Consider the following 13,037-nt stretch of genomic DNA (forward strand, 5'->3'; position numbering starts at 1 on the left):
TTATTATTACATGCATTGCCATCCTGACTGGAGTGAGATGAAATATTAGAATAGTTTTGATTTGTATTTCTCTAATCACTAGAGATGATGAACATCTTTTCATATGTTTATTGATCAGTTGTATTTCTTCTTCTGTGAAGTGTCTGTTCAGTTCCTTACCCCATCTATTGATTAGGTTATTTGTTTATTTGGTTTTTTGAGTTCTATATATATCCTGGAGATTAGTGCTCTATCTGAGATATATGTGGAAAAGACTTTCTCCTAGTCTGTAGGCTCTCTCTTCATGTTATGATTGTTTCCTTTGCTGAGAAGAAGCTTTTTTAGTTTGAATCCATCCCATTTATTGATTTTGTTTTTTAAGTCATTCTGCCAATCTGTGCCTTTGATTTGAGAGTTTAGACTATTTATTTTAATGTTAAAATAGAAAGATGATTTTTTATTTCCAGCCATTTTGATTTGCTTCTATTTCAGACTTGATTCTCCTTTAATTGACTGTTCTAGCTCAATTCATCCCTATGCTGGTTTTCATTTTTAATTTTCATTTTTTTCTGCATAATATGTTTTATTGCATATGTTTTGTAGTTGAGGCTTAGTGGATGGTTATGAATTGAAGAAATTAAAAGTTTCTGCTTATCATGGAAAGCTTTTATTTTATCTTCAATTCTGAAGGATAAATGTAGTAATCTTTATCCACATTTTCCATTCATCTATTGAAGGGCTTCTAGATTGTTTTCATAGTTTAGCTATTATTAATTGAGCTGCTATAAACATTGATGAGGCTGTGGATGGTTGGCACCCATTTTTTTTCAGAACATGGTATATATTATTTCTAGCTTTTAGGGTCTGGGTTAAACACTCAGTTTAAATACAAATTGGCTTACTTCTAAATGTGATCTGCTATTTTTATCTTGCAGCTTTTAAAATTCTATTCTTATTTTGGATGGTAGGCATTTTCATTATAATGTGACTTGGCAAGGATCTTTTCTGATCTTGCTTATTTGGAGTTTTATGTGCATCTTGTATTTGTATTTCCATCTCATTTCTAAGTTTTGGAAAGTTTTCTAATATTTCATTAAAGATATTGTTCATTCCTTTAGTTTATATTTAGGAGCCTTCATCTATCCCTGATTTCTTGGATATCTGGTTACAGTCTCGTGAAATCTTTTCTTTATTTAGACTTTATCTTTAAGACTATATATTTTATCTTCAAGGCCTGCCTGAGAATACATCTTCAATGTGTTCTGATATCTTGGTGCTTCTTCCAACTGAATTTTTAAATTTTATTGATTGAGTCTTTTGTTTTCAGGATTTGTTTGGTTTATTTTCAGTATCTCTTTTATTGAAATGATCTTTCACTTCCTTTACTTTCTAAGTTCATTCCTTACATCATTTTAAGCTTGTTGAATATTTTTACTGTTGTCTTTCTAAATGCTTTCTCTACTGTGGTGTCCATGTGGTCAATTGTTGAAGTGTTGTGGGTTGTTTGGAATGGTTTGTTCCCTTGCTTTTTCATACTGTTTGTATGTACTCATCTGTTTATCATTTCTTCTTTTGTGCAAGGACTATTTAGTGGACTTCTTTGTCTTAAGAGCCCTGGAATATGCAAATATCCAGGTATTGATACTTTCACTCAATGTGTTGCCCTTTGCTGTTCCCAGCATTAACACCACTTTGAAATAAAACACTAAATCCTTATACTACAGTCACTTCAGAGCAAAGTCTATACTATACTGGGTTAGAACCCAAAGTCCATACTATTTCGAAGTTATGAAAAATGAAGAACTTGTTGATAGTGGTCTTCATAGTTCTTCTAATCCAGGTATAAACATGTAGTAAGATTCTGGAATCGGTTGAAAATTAGTTATTAAATACAATAAAATTGTTATAACATTATATAGGGGCTGAGAATGGGAGGAGAGAAAAAATTGGACAAAACAAGAGAGAAAAAGATAAAGGAAAGAAGGAAATATGATAAAAAAAAAAGAATAACACACACCAAATTAAAAAGAAAACAAGATGGGGGTGGTGATTTGACACAGTAGCAGGTAATATAAGGCGGGGGGGGGGGGAGGAAGCAAGAAGAGTAAGTGTAAACCTAAACTAGGAAATGAAGATATAGAGAATGATTCTCATTAATGCTTTAAAACATTAAAAGGAATAATATCAAATGGGTTGAAGATACCATATCAAATACAAGAATAACAGCTATCAAACCAGAATGAAATGATTTTATATGAATGATTAAAGTTGACATTCTGAATTATTTATAGTAAACCATGCCAAGGTGAAGAAAACTCTTATTGAGTGTTGGTTTGGATTTCTTCAGGATTTGGGGACCTTTAGAAGATGGAGATGGGTTGCTATGTACCTCCTACCAGCTGGTTATCATTTGTCAGCTCAGGGGCCTGAGGCTGTATGCTCAGAGGGTGTGGAGCTGTGTCGGTTGGCTTTTTCTATTGTGTGCAGGAGCTGAGGATTCCTGGCTCTCAGTTTTCGCTCTGGCTGCCACAGGTCACCATACCTGCTTCCCTCCACAGGGCCTCTTCAGAGTGGCATAGAGCCTGGTGGCTGTCTGCAAGTACAGGACCTGTGGATGTGGGTTCTACATAGGCTCAGTTTGTAGTGCAGGGGCACCCCCTTGACCAACAGATCACTAGAGCACTGTCCCTGCTACTGGAAAATATATTCAGCCAGTTCTCTCACTGCCCAAGGTTATGAACCATGAGTCCCACTCACCTCTGCTAATTCAGAGGCGCCTGTGTCCAAACTCCTGTTGGCTGCAGTTGTGAATCTCAGGTACTGTTCCTCTCTGTTGCCCAGGACTAAGAATGCCCTGTCACCTGTTTCCAAGCTCCCACTGGTTGGGGACACAAATTATGGACAAGAACCTCCACCTGTTATGGGCTGATTTGAAAATTAGCCCAGACTTACCCCATTTTGTTCAGACACCTCACCCTGTGTAAAATTGGACCCCCTTCCAAATGAGCCCACTCACGTAGAGGCTTATACCTCCACTCCCACCTACTTACACCCTGACCACAGTATCCTTGCTCTATGGAACTAATGCAAGATTGTTTTTCTGAAAATGTAATTTCTGAGAGTATGATTATATGACTTTTTTTGTAACTTTCCATTTGTATGAAATGTACCTTATGATTACTTCTCTTGCCCCTGCCCTTTGTGGTTTTAGGCCTTATAAGTGTGTTCCTACCTCCAATCCAGGTTGAGGGTTGTGGAACTGCTTGGTTCTCTGCACACTTGGCCCCAGTCAAAAAAAATGCTTTTGTCTTTACCTTCAAAGGACCTGGAGAATTATTTGGAAATAGCACCTTAACACATCTAGTTCCACTCCACCATCATCTCTCCTCTACATGGGCTTCTTATTGACAAAAGATAGTTGGGTCTAATTTTTTGTATCCGCTCTTTCAATCTCTTTCTTATAATTATAGTGTATTTAGACTACTCACATTGAACATTGTTATTGATATAGATGGGTTTATATCAGCCATGTCCGTAATGATTTCCAGTGGTTCCTTTTCTGGCCTTCTCTGATTTCAATTAGGCATTTTATATAATTCCATTTTATCTACTCTCTTAGAGTATCATTTATATTTTTAAAAGATATTTTAATGGTCATTATAGAGCTTAGGCTATAGATTTTTCACTAATTTATGTCCAGTTTCAAATTCACCTTCACATGTAGTACAGGTATCTTACAACAATCTGTTTCCAATCTTCCACTCTCACTTTTTACAACATAGCTGCCTTTCATTTCACTTATCCATATGCTATAATCACCAAATACTCTGTTAAAATCATTGCTTTAAACAAGCAGTTGTCTTTTAGAGCAATTGAGAGTAAGAAAAATAAGACTTATTTTGTCTCCATTTATTCCTTCTCCAATGCTTCCTTTCTTTATATGAATCCAAATTTCTGACCTTTATTATATTCATTCTGCCTGGAAAAAATCTTGAAACCTTTAAATATGTCACTCTATTCTCTTATTGATTGAATGATTTCTGATGAGAAGTTAACTGTATTCCTTATCTGTTTTCCTCTATAGATAAGCTACATCACCCACACCCTTCTTCCAGCAAAGTTCTTAATATTATTACTTCATATATTTATTCTGCTCCATCCTCTAATTTTTCTAATTATATTATTACAATTATATGTGTTGTACTAATTCTGAAATTATTCCATAGTATTGGATATCTGTACTAGTTTTTCTTTTGATTTTCATTTTGCATTTCAATTTTAAAGTTTCTGGTGTCTTATCTGCCAGTCCCCTGATACTTTTCCTCAGCCATGTCAAACTTACCAAAGAGACCATCAAATACATTCTTCATACCTGTTACAATGTTTTTAATTCAAACACATTCTTCATACCTGTTACAGTGTTTTTAATTTCAGTTATTTTCTATTTTTCCTTAAAATTTCCATCAGGTTACATAACTAACTTATTGGTTTTTTTTCTTTAATATTTATTTTTTAGTTTTAGGTGGACACTTTCTCTTTATTTTACATTTATGTGGTTCTGAGGATCAAACCCAGTGCCTCATGCATGCTAGGTGAGCACTCTACGACTGAGCGACAACCCCAGCCCATAACTCATGTTCTTACAGGATATCCTCTTTCTTCCCATAAGGCCCATATTATTCAGTGTTTACCAGGGAAGTAAAAAGCTGTATGTGTAAATACACACATTTTACTTGTTGAGTATATACATGTACGGAGTGGTAGGGGAGCAAGAAAGAATGAGATTTCAACTAATTGTCCTATGCCATTTTAGAGGCTGGTAGTCTGAAATCTGTAGGCTACCAGGTGGAAACTCAGGTAGGCACTGATGCTAAAGTCTTAATGCAGAATTTCTTCATCCTCAGTGAAACTTCAGTTTTGCTCTTAAGGCACCTGATTAAAGGAGGCCCACCCACATGATCAAGGAAAATATACTTTACTTAAAACCAGTGATAGTCTCATACACAAAGTGTTCACAGCAAATTTAACATTAGTGTTTGATTGAATAACCTGCACTACAACCTAGATGACACATGAAACACACAGAGCCCTTAATGTATAAATCATAGCAATTTTATTTATTTTACTCAATTTCTTTTTTTTTATTTTGGTACTGGGGATTGAACCCAGGGGTACTATACCACTGAGATACATACCATCCCTTTTTATTCTTTATAATTTTATTTTGAGACAGAATCTTGCTAAGTTGCCAAAATTGACCTGGAACTTGTGAACCACCTGCCTTAGTCTCCTAGTCAATGTAATTACAGTCATGTACCACTGTACCCTGCTCTTCATAGCTATTTTAAATTCCCTCTGATAATTTCAATATCTGCCACATTTGAATTTAATTTTATTTGATTTATGTCACTTTTTCTCATTTTTATCATGTTTCTAAATTTTTGTTGAAATTCAAGCACATTGTAATGGGTAATAGAAATTGTAGTAAATATATCTGCTAAGATTTGGCCTTTATGTAACATTTATTGTGGTTGCAGTAGCTAGAGGCTTCACATTTCTGTAGTATTTATAAAAAATGTTTTGTTCTTTTTAGATATACGTGACAGTAGAGTGTGTTTTGACATATTATACACACATACAGTATAACTTATTCTAATTAGAATCCCATTCTTGAGGCTATACATGATGTGGAGTTTCACTGTTCCTGTATTCATCTATAAATGTAGGAAGATTATGTCCTATTCATACTACTATCTTTCCTATTCCCATTCCCCCTCCCTTCCCTTCATTCCCCTTTGTCTAATCCAATGAACCTCTATACTCCCACCCTTACTGTGTGCTAGTATCTACATATCAGAGAGAACATTGGCCCCACCTTCAGTTTTATGGAACTGGCTTATTTCACGTAGCATGATAGTCTCTAGTTCTATCCATTTACTGGCAATTGCCATAATTTTATTCCTTAGGACTAAGTATACTCCATACCACATTTTCTTTATCCATTATCTGTTGAAGGGTATTTAGTTTGCTTCCATAGCTTAGCAACTGTGAATTAAGCTGCTATAAACATTAATGTGGCTTTATCGACATAGTATGCTGATTTTAACTCCTTTGGCTATAGATTGAGGAGTAGAATAAATGGATCAAATGGTGGTTCCATGCCAAGTTTTCCGCGGAATCTCCACACTGCTTTCCAGAGTGGTTGCACAAATTTACAGTCCTACCAACAATGTATGAGTGAACCTTTTTCCCCACATTCTCGCCACATTTGTTGTTCCTTGTATTTTTGATAATTGCCATTCTGACTGGAGTTGTATGGAATCTCAGTGTAGTTTTAATTTGCTTTTCTCTAATTTCTAGAGTTGTTGAGCATTTTTTCATATATTTGTTGACCATTCATATTTCTTCTGTGAAGTGTCTGTTCAATTATTTTGCCCATTTATTAGTTGGGTTATTTATTTTACTTTGTTTTTGGTGCTAATTATTGTTTTAGTTCTGTGTATATATCTTGAAGATCAATGTTCTATCTGAAGTGCAGGTTGCAAAGATTTTCTCTCATTCTGTAGTCTCTCACTTCACATTCTTGATTGTTTCCTTTTCTGAGATGAAGGCTTTTTAGTTTTATACCATGTCATTTATTGATTCTTGATTTTACTTCTTGCACTTTTGTTTTGTTGAGAAAGTTGGGACTACATTTTCTTCTAGGAGCCACAGAGTCTCTAGTCTAAATCCTAGGTTCTTGATCCACACTGAGTGGAATTTTATGCAGGGTGAGAGGTATGGGTTCAATTTCATTCTGCTACATATGGATTTCCAGTTTTCCGAGTACTATTTGTTGAAGAGGCTATTTTTTCTCCAATGTATGTTCATGGGGTCTTTGTCTAGTATGAGATAACTGTACTGATGTGGGTTTGTCTCTGTGTCTTCTATTCTGTTTCATTGGTCTTCATGTCTGTTTGGTGCCAATACTATGCTATTTTTGTTACTATAGCTCCATAGTATAATTAAATGTCTGTAGTATTTTGTTTTTGTCTCATCACTTGAATTAGGTCCTCTCAAAATAACCCTCCTCAGTCTGCATTTTTGTGTTGCTCTTTTAGGTGTAATCAGCTGTTGTTATACAGGAACCCTGTTGGTATACCTTACCTGTTGGTGGTAAACTACAGGAAAGAGGGATTGTTGTATAACCTTGCAAATAATCTTAGTCTTTCTGTGGGCTTGTGACTTTCACAATTGTTTCTCCTTACACTTAAATAAGACAGAAACAAATAAGCTGGGGTAGCTTGATTGAGAGAAATGTCCTTTTCCATGATTCTGGGATAAATCTCAGATAAAGTCTATTCCTCCTTGGAAATAATGCTTTTTTATGATGAATGTTCTATGACTTAGTACATTTTCAGTTACTTTAACAAAATACCTGAGACCAGGTAATTTATAAATAATAGAAGTTTATTTGACTCATGGTTCTGGAAGCTGGGAAGTCCAAGAGTAAGATACCAGCATCTGGTGAGGGCCTTGTTGCTGAATATGACATGGCAGAGTGTATCGCATGGGGAGATATCAAGTGTGCTTCTTCTTTCAAGACCTCTGATGCCATAGCAGGGAATCCACTCTTCTGATCTCATCTGATCTTAATTATTTCCTGAAGGCCTTACCTTCAGGAAATTGTTTATGAGTTGGAGGATTAAGTTTTTCAACACATAAGTTTTTGAGAGCAAATTCAAACTATAGCATTCTATACGTTTCACACGAATTCATTCCCCACTTCTGCCAGAGCCAAGGGGGAAATCTTCCTTGGAGCTTTACTGTGAGGACCTGGTGAGTTTTCTGGAGCTTCTCCCTCTCCAGTTAATTCACACCTACCTTCAAATAATCTTTCGGAATTACAATTTAAGAGTCACTACAATTTTATGACTCCAGCAGATTCTCCAGGTCAGCAAGTCTAATCTGGGACTCCCTCGATTCACCTGTGCCTTTACATTTCCAAGTGGCAGTTTGTCCTGTAACCTCAATAGGTCCAAGAAAAGTCATTGTTTTCTCATTTGTACAGTTTGTTTAATTGTAAAGACAAGTGTGACAACTTTCAAGTTCTTTCCATGTCAGAGTTTTGTTCTCATTATGATTTTAAGATGTATTTCCCTAATGGCTTGTGATGAGTTCACAGGTTTATTTGTCATCCTTAGATTTTCTTTTGTGAATTTCTGTTTAAGTATTTTTATGAGATTTAATTTTTTCTCACTGTTTTGTTTTATAAATGTGATTGATTTTTATGTGTTGACCTTATATTGTACCATCTTATTTACTCAATTAGTTCTAAGAGCTTTTTGTGTGTGTGAGAGTTTCATTGGATTTTCTATGTAGGTAATCTTAAGCTTGGTGACTAAGAACAAATTTCTTCTTCCTCTCCAACATTGGTGGTATTTATTTGTCTTCTTAATTGCACTTACTGGGTCTTCCAGTGAGACAATGGATAAAGGCATTAAATGTGAACATCCCTACTCTGCCACACACTTCCCAAAACTTCATCTCCATTCAGGTAGTATGCTGCAGGAATACAGAGGAAGGAAGGGAGGGAGGGAAGGAAGGAGGAAAAGAAAGAAAGAACAGACAAAAAAAAACATCAATAGAGATTTACTCCACCCTCTTAAAAGAATGTCTCCTTCAGTCAGAGAAAGTATTAATACCCATCACAGATTAATCCCCTGGCTTCTGCTGCCTCTGCCAATGCTACAACCAATATCACTACCATGCAGTATTGCTTGGGGACAACTTTGAGGGGGCAAATTCACTCACTTGGGATTATTTCTTCTGCTAGTTTCCATGCTATTCCTGGACTTAATTATGCATATTCTTACATCTGGGCCTTGACCCTTGCTGGTGCCTGTTCTCAACCCAGCTATCTGAATGAGCATTGCTCCTTTTGACTTCAAGTCCCTGCTAAAATCTTTTGTTCAAGTTCTTTGGACATCCTACCTGAAGTGACACATCCTTCCTACCTTCATTCTGTGTAGAGGTCTATCTTTTTGTAAAGCACTGACAACCACCTGAAATATTGCACGCTTCTTTTGATTTGTTTACTGTCTGTCAAGCCCTCTAACCTGTAAATTTCCTGAGAGCTGGAATATGTCTGTTTTTTTTTGACTGATATCTCCAGTTCCATCAACAATTCTGAAGCTTAGAAAGTAAAGAAGTGCATAAGAAATATTTGTGGAATTCAGAATGTGTTCATTTGGGTTAATATTTTTAAATCCTCCCCCTTAAAAATTAAAGTTCTACCAGTTAAGTCTTGGGATATTTAATAGTGATGAAATATGTTCAGTTGTAGAAAGTAGAGTAGGGAACAATTTAATTAAGGCATCAGTAATGAACATCATTAAAGAAATATAAAATTGAAATTAGCTAACACTCTATATGAATATTATACCCATTTTCTAGGGATACCATAACAAATAGCATAACTGAGCAGCTTAAAGCCACAAAAATATATGCTTTCACAGTCACTCAAGCCAAAAGTCAAAAATCAAGATGTAAGCAGAGTTAATTCCTTCTGGTAGCTCTGAAGGAGAATCTGTCTCATACCTCTCTATTCTGATGGCTTTCCTCAATGATAGAACTGAATGATTATAGTGCTCCAAATTTCATATGTTGAATCCTAACCTCTATTGGGATAGTATTTGGAGATAAGGTCTTAGGAGGTAATTAAGTTATGAGGATAAGGGCTCTGGGTCTAATTGGATCAGTGCTCTTATAAGAAGTGAACTCAGGAAGCTGGATCCATCTCTCTTTCTCTTTCTCTCTCTCTCTCTCTCTCTCTCTCTCTCTCTCTCTCTCTCTCTCTCTCTCTTTCTCCCCTTTGCCCTCTCCCTCTCCCTCTCCCTCTCCTCTTTCCCCCCTCCCCCCATTCTTCCCTACTTCCTCCTCCCCATCCCTCTCTCTCTTTTCATGTGCACACACCAAAGAATGGCCATGTGGTCACACAGGTAAAAAACACAGGTAGGTGGCTGTTGTAAGTCAGGAAGAGACCCTTCACCAGAACCTGACTGTGCTAGTACCTTGATTTTGAACTTCCAGCCTCTAGAACTCATAAATCTGCGTCATACACTTTGATGTAGCACTTCAATTTACACTTCCGACTTCACATGGCATTTTCTCTTCCCATATTTTTCTCTTAAAAGGACACTGGTCATTGAATTAGAGATCCATTCTGGTAATCCAGATATTAGTTTTATCTCAAAAACTGTAACTTAATTCAGCAACAAATACACTCTTACCCAAAGAAGTCGCTTTCACAGTTCTCTTTGGAAGAAATTTATTATGTGCAGCCCATACTCATGATCCACCTCCTCGGGAGTAGAATATCTACATAAATCATTTGGAATCATTTTTTTCACACAGGGTATTTCCTTTTTTCCAATAATTAAATATATTTAATCATTTTAATAATTTATGTATATAGGTGCATAGATTTTTAATTTACACTTTGGGTTATGATCCCAAACTGGCATATTTACTTTGTTTTTCAAATTGTTCCAGCTTTGGCCATTGGGTGCTCCTTGTATTGTTTTATGAGTATTTTCTTACTGAGAAATAATTGACATAAAGTACCTATACTTAAGGAAGTAATTTTCTTATTTTTGATTTGCTTATATACCTATAAAACCATTACAAACAAGATAACAAACATTTCCATTGCTCCAAAAATTCTCACACCACTGATGTCCCCAGGCAACTATAATCTAATTCAGGCACTGTAGGTTAGTTTGCATTTTCTAAATTTATGTAAATGTGATCAATTGATTTACATTTTTACTTTGCATTTTTATCCAGAATAATTCTTCTGAGTTTTATTTGTGTTATTTCACAAGTAGTTAAGTAGTCTACCATTATATAGATATACCATGATTTTTAAAATCCATTTGCTTTTTGATGGGCATTAGACTTGTTTCCAGTGTTTGGCTATTAGAAATAACATTGCTATGTACTTCAGTCATGTGTGGACATATGTTTTTATTTCTTTTTGATAACCAAAAGTAGAACATTGACTCATATTATAGGTGTATATTTAGACTTTAAGAAACTATTAGATTGTTTTTCAAAGACAATGCCTATTCATTTATATTCTTGCTTACATCTGGTGAGGTATATTTTTTAAATTAATGATTCTAATGTGCATGAGTGATATCTTTTTGTGATTTTTAGTTTGCATTTCTCTTAAAACTAATATTGTTGAGAATATTTTTTGTGTGCTTATTGCCTATTTATATTTCCTTTGTGTGAATTATCTATTCAAATCTTTTCCTCATTTCAGTATGAGTTTTTCTTTTTTTATTGTTTTGTAAGAACTCTTTCTGCCTTCTGATTGCAAATATATGGTCAGATATATTCATTGCAAATATTTTCTATACATTGTGTTTTTTTTTAAATTTTCCTTAGTGTTTATCTTTGAAGAACAAGTGTCATTTTATCTTGGTGAAATCTGTTATGTTTGTTGTTTGTTTGTATTTTGGCATTTTTCTTGTCCATCTCAGAAACCTTTACCTACACCAAGGTCACAGGGATTTTCTACTATGTCTTCTTCTAGAGGTTTTGAGTTTCAGATTGTTATTCAGGTGCCTGATCTATTTGGAGTTAATTTGTTATATATGGTTTGAAGTGGCAGTTTATATCTACTTTGTTGTAAATGGCTCTCCAATTGTTACAGCACCTTTTGTTGAATTCCAGATTGAATTGCTTTGATACTTTATTAGAAGTTAAGTTTTCTATACTGTATACCTGTATGTCTCATGTCAATATCACACTGTATTGATTACTTTGTACTCTGTGAAGTCTTTGAAAGCAGATAGAGTAAATCTTCCAAATTTGTTTTCTAAATTTTCATTATTTCTATTGTTTGTTTTTATAAGAATCCATTGTATCTTCTTATTAATGTTAACTAATTCATTTCTTCAAAGCATTCTAGAATTTTAGACTTGCATTGAATCTATAAATCAGCTAAGTGATATTTGATTTCCTAATATTGTCTTTAAGATGTGTCTCTCTTCTCCTAAGGGGAGACACAGCAATGCCCTAAGCAATGTAGCAAGGCCCTGTCTCAAAATAAAAAAATAAAAAACCTGGAGATACGGCTCAGTAGCTGAGTGCCCCTGGCTTCAATCCCTGGTACCAAAAATAAAATAATAAAAAAATTAAGAATTAGTCATTTCATCTAATTTGTCAAGTTTATTAATATAAAATGTTCTAATAATTCATAATTACATTTTATATCTGTGGGTCTGTAATGATGTCATATGCCTCATTATTTATACTGATAATTTGTGGTTTTTCTTTTTTCTTTATTAGTCTGACCTGAGATTTATCAGTTTCACTGAACTTCTCAGAAATATATATATATTTTTTAATGTCATTGACACTTTTTCTAATGGTTTGGTTTTCTGTTTCATCGATTTCTACTGCTATATTTCATTTCACTTCTTTTGTAGTCTTTACATTTCATTTGCTTTTAACAATTTTTTAGCCTGACTTCCTAAAGTATAGTTTGAGGCCATTAACTTGACTCAAATCCATAATTTCATTGTAGTGGAAGCCTGTGAACTTGCCATGATGCGTTTTCATTCAGTTCATAATGCTTTTAAATTTTCTTTGGAATTTTTCTTTGATCTAGGTGTTGTTTAGAAGTGTGTTGCTTAATTTCCAAATGGTTGGTGATTGTCCTGGACATCTTTCTGTTATTGATTTCTAGTTTACTTGCTTTATGGATGGAGAATAAATTTTGTTTGATTAAAATCCTTTTAAGTTTACTAAGATTTGTTTTGAAGTTTCAAGTATTATCTTCTATCATTATCAATGCCCTGTTTCACACACACACACACACACACACACACACACACACACACAAACACACACACACACTAAAGTGTTTGGACCTCAAGCATGACAAGCAAGCATGCCACTTATCCACACTCCCAGTCCTCAGTAAATGTCACTTAGGTGAAGCTGTTTGACCATGTTAAAATCTTCTATATCCTTGATGGCTTTCCACCTAACTGTTCTGCTAGTTA

The sequence above is a fragment of the Urocitellus parryii genome, chromosome 3 (assembly GCF_045843805.1).
Source record: "Urocitellus parryii isolate mUroPar1 chromosome 3, mUroPar1.hap1, whole genome shotgun sequence".
Taxonomy (NCBI): Eukaryota; Metazoa; Chordata; class Mammalia; order Rodentia; family Sciuridae; genus Urocitellus; species Urocitellus parryii.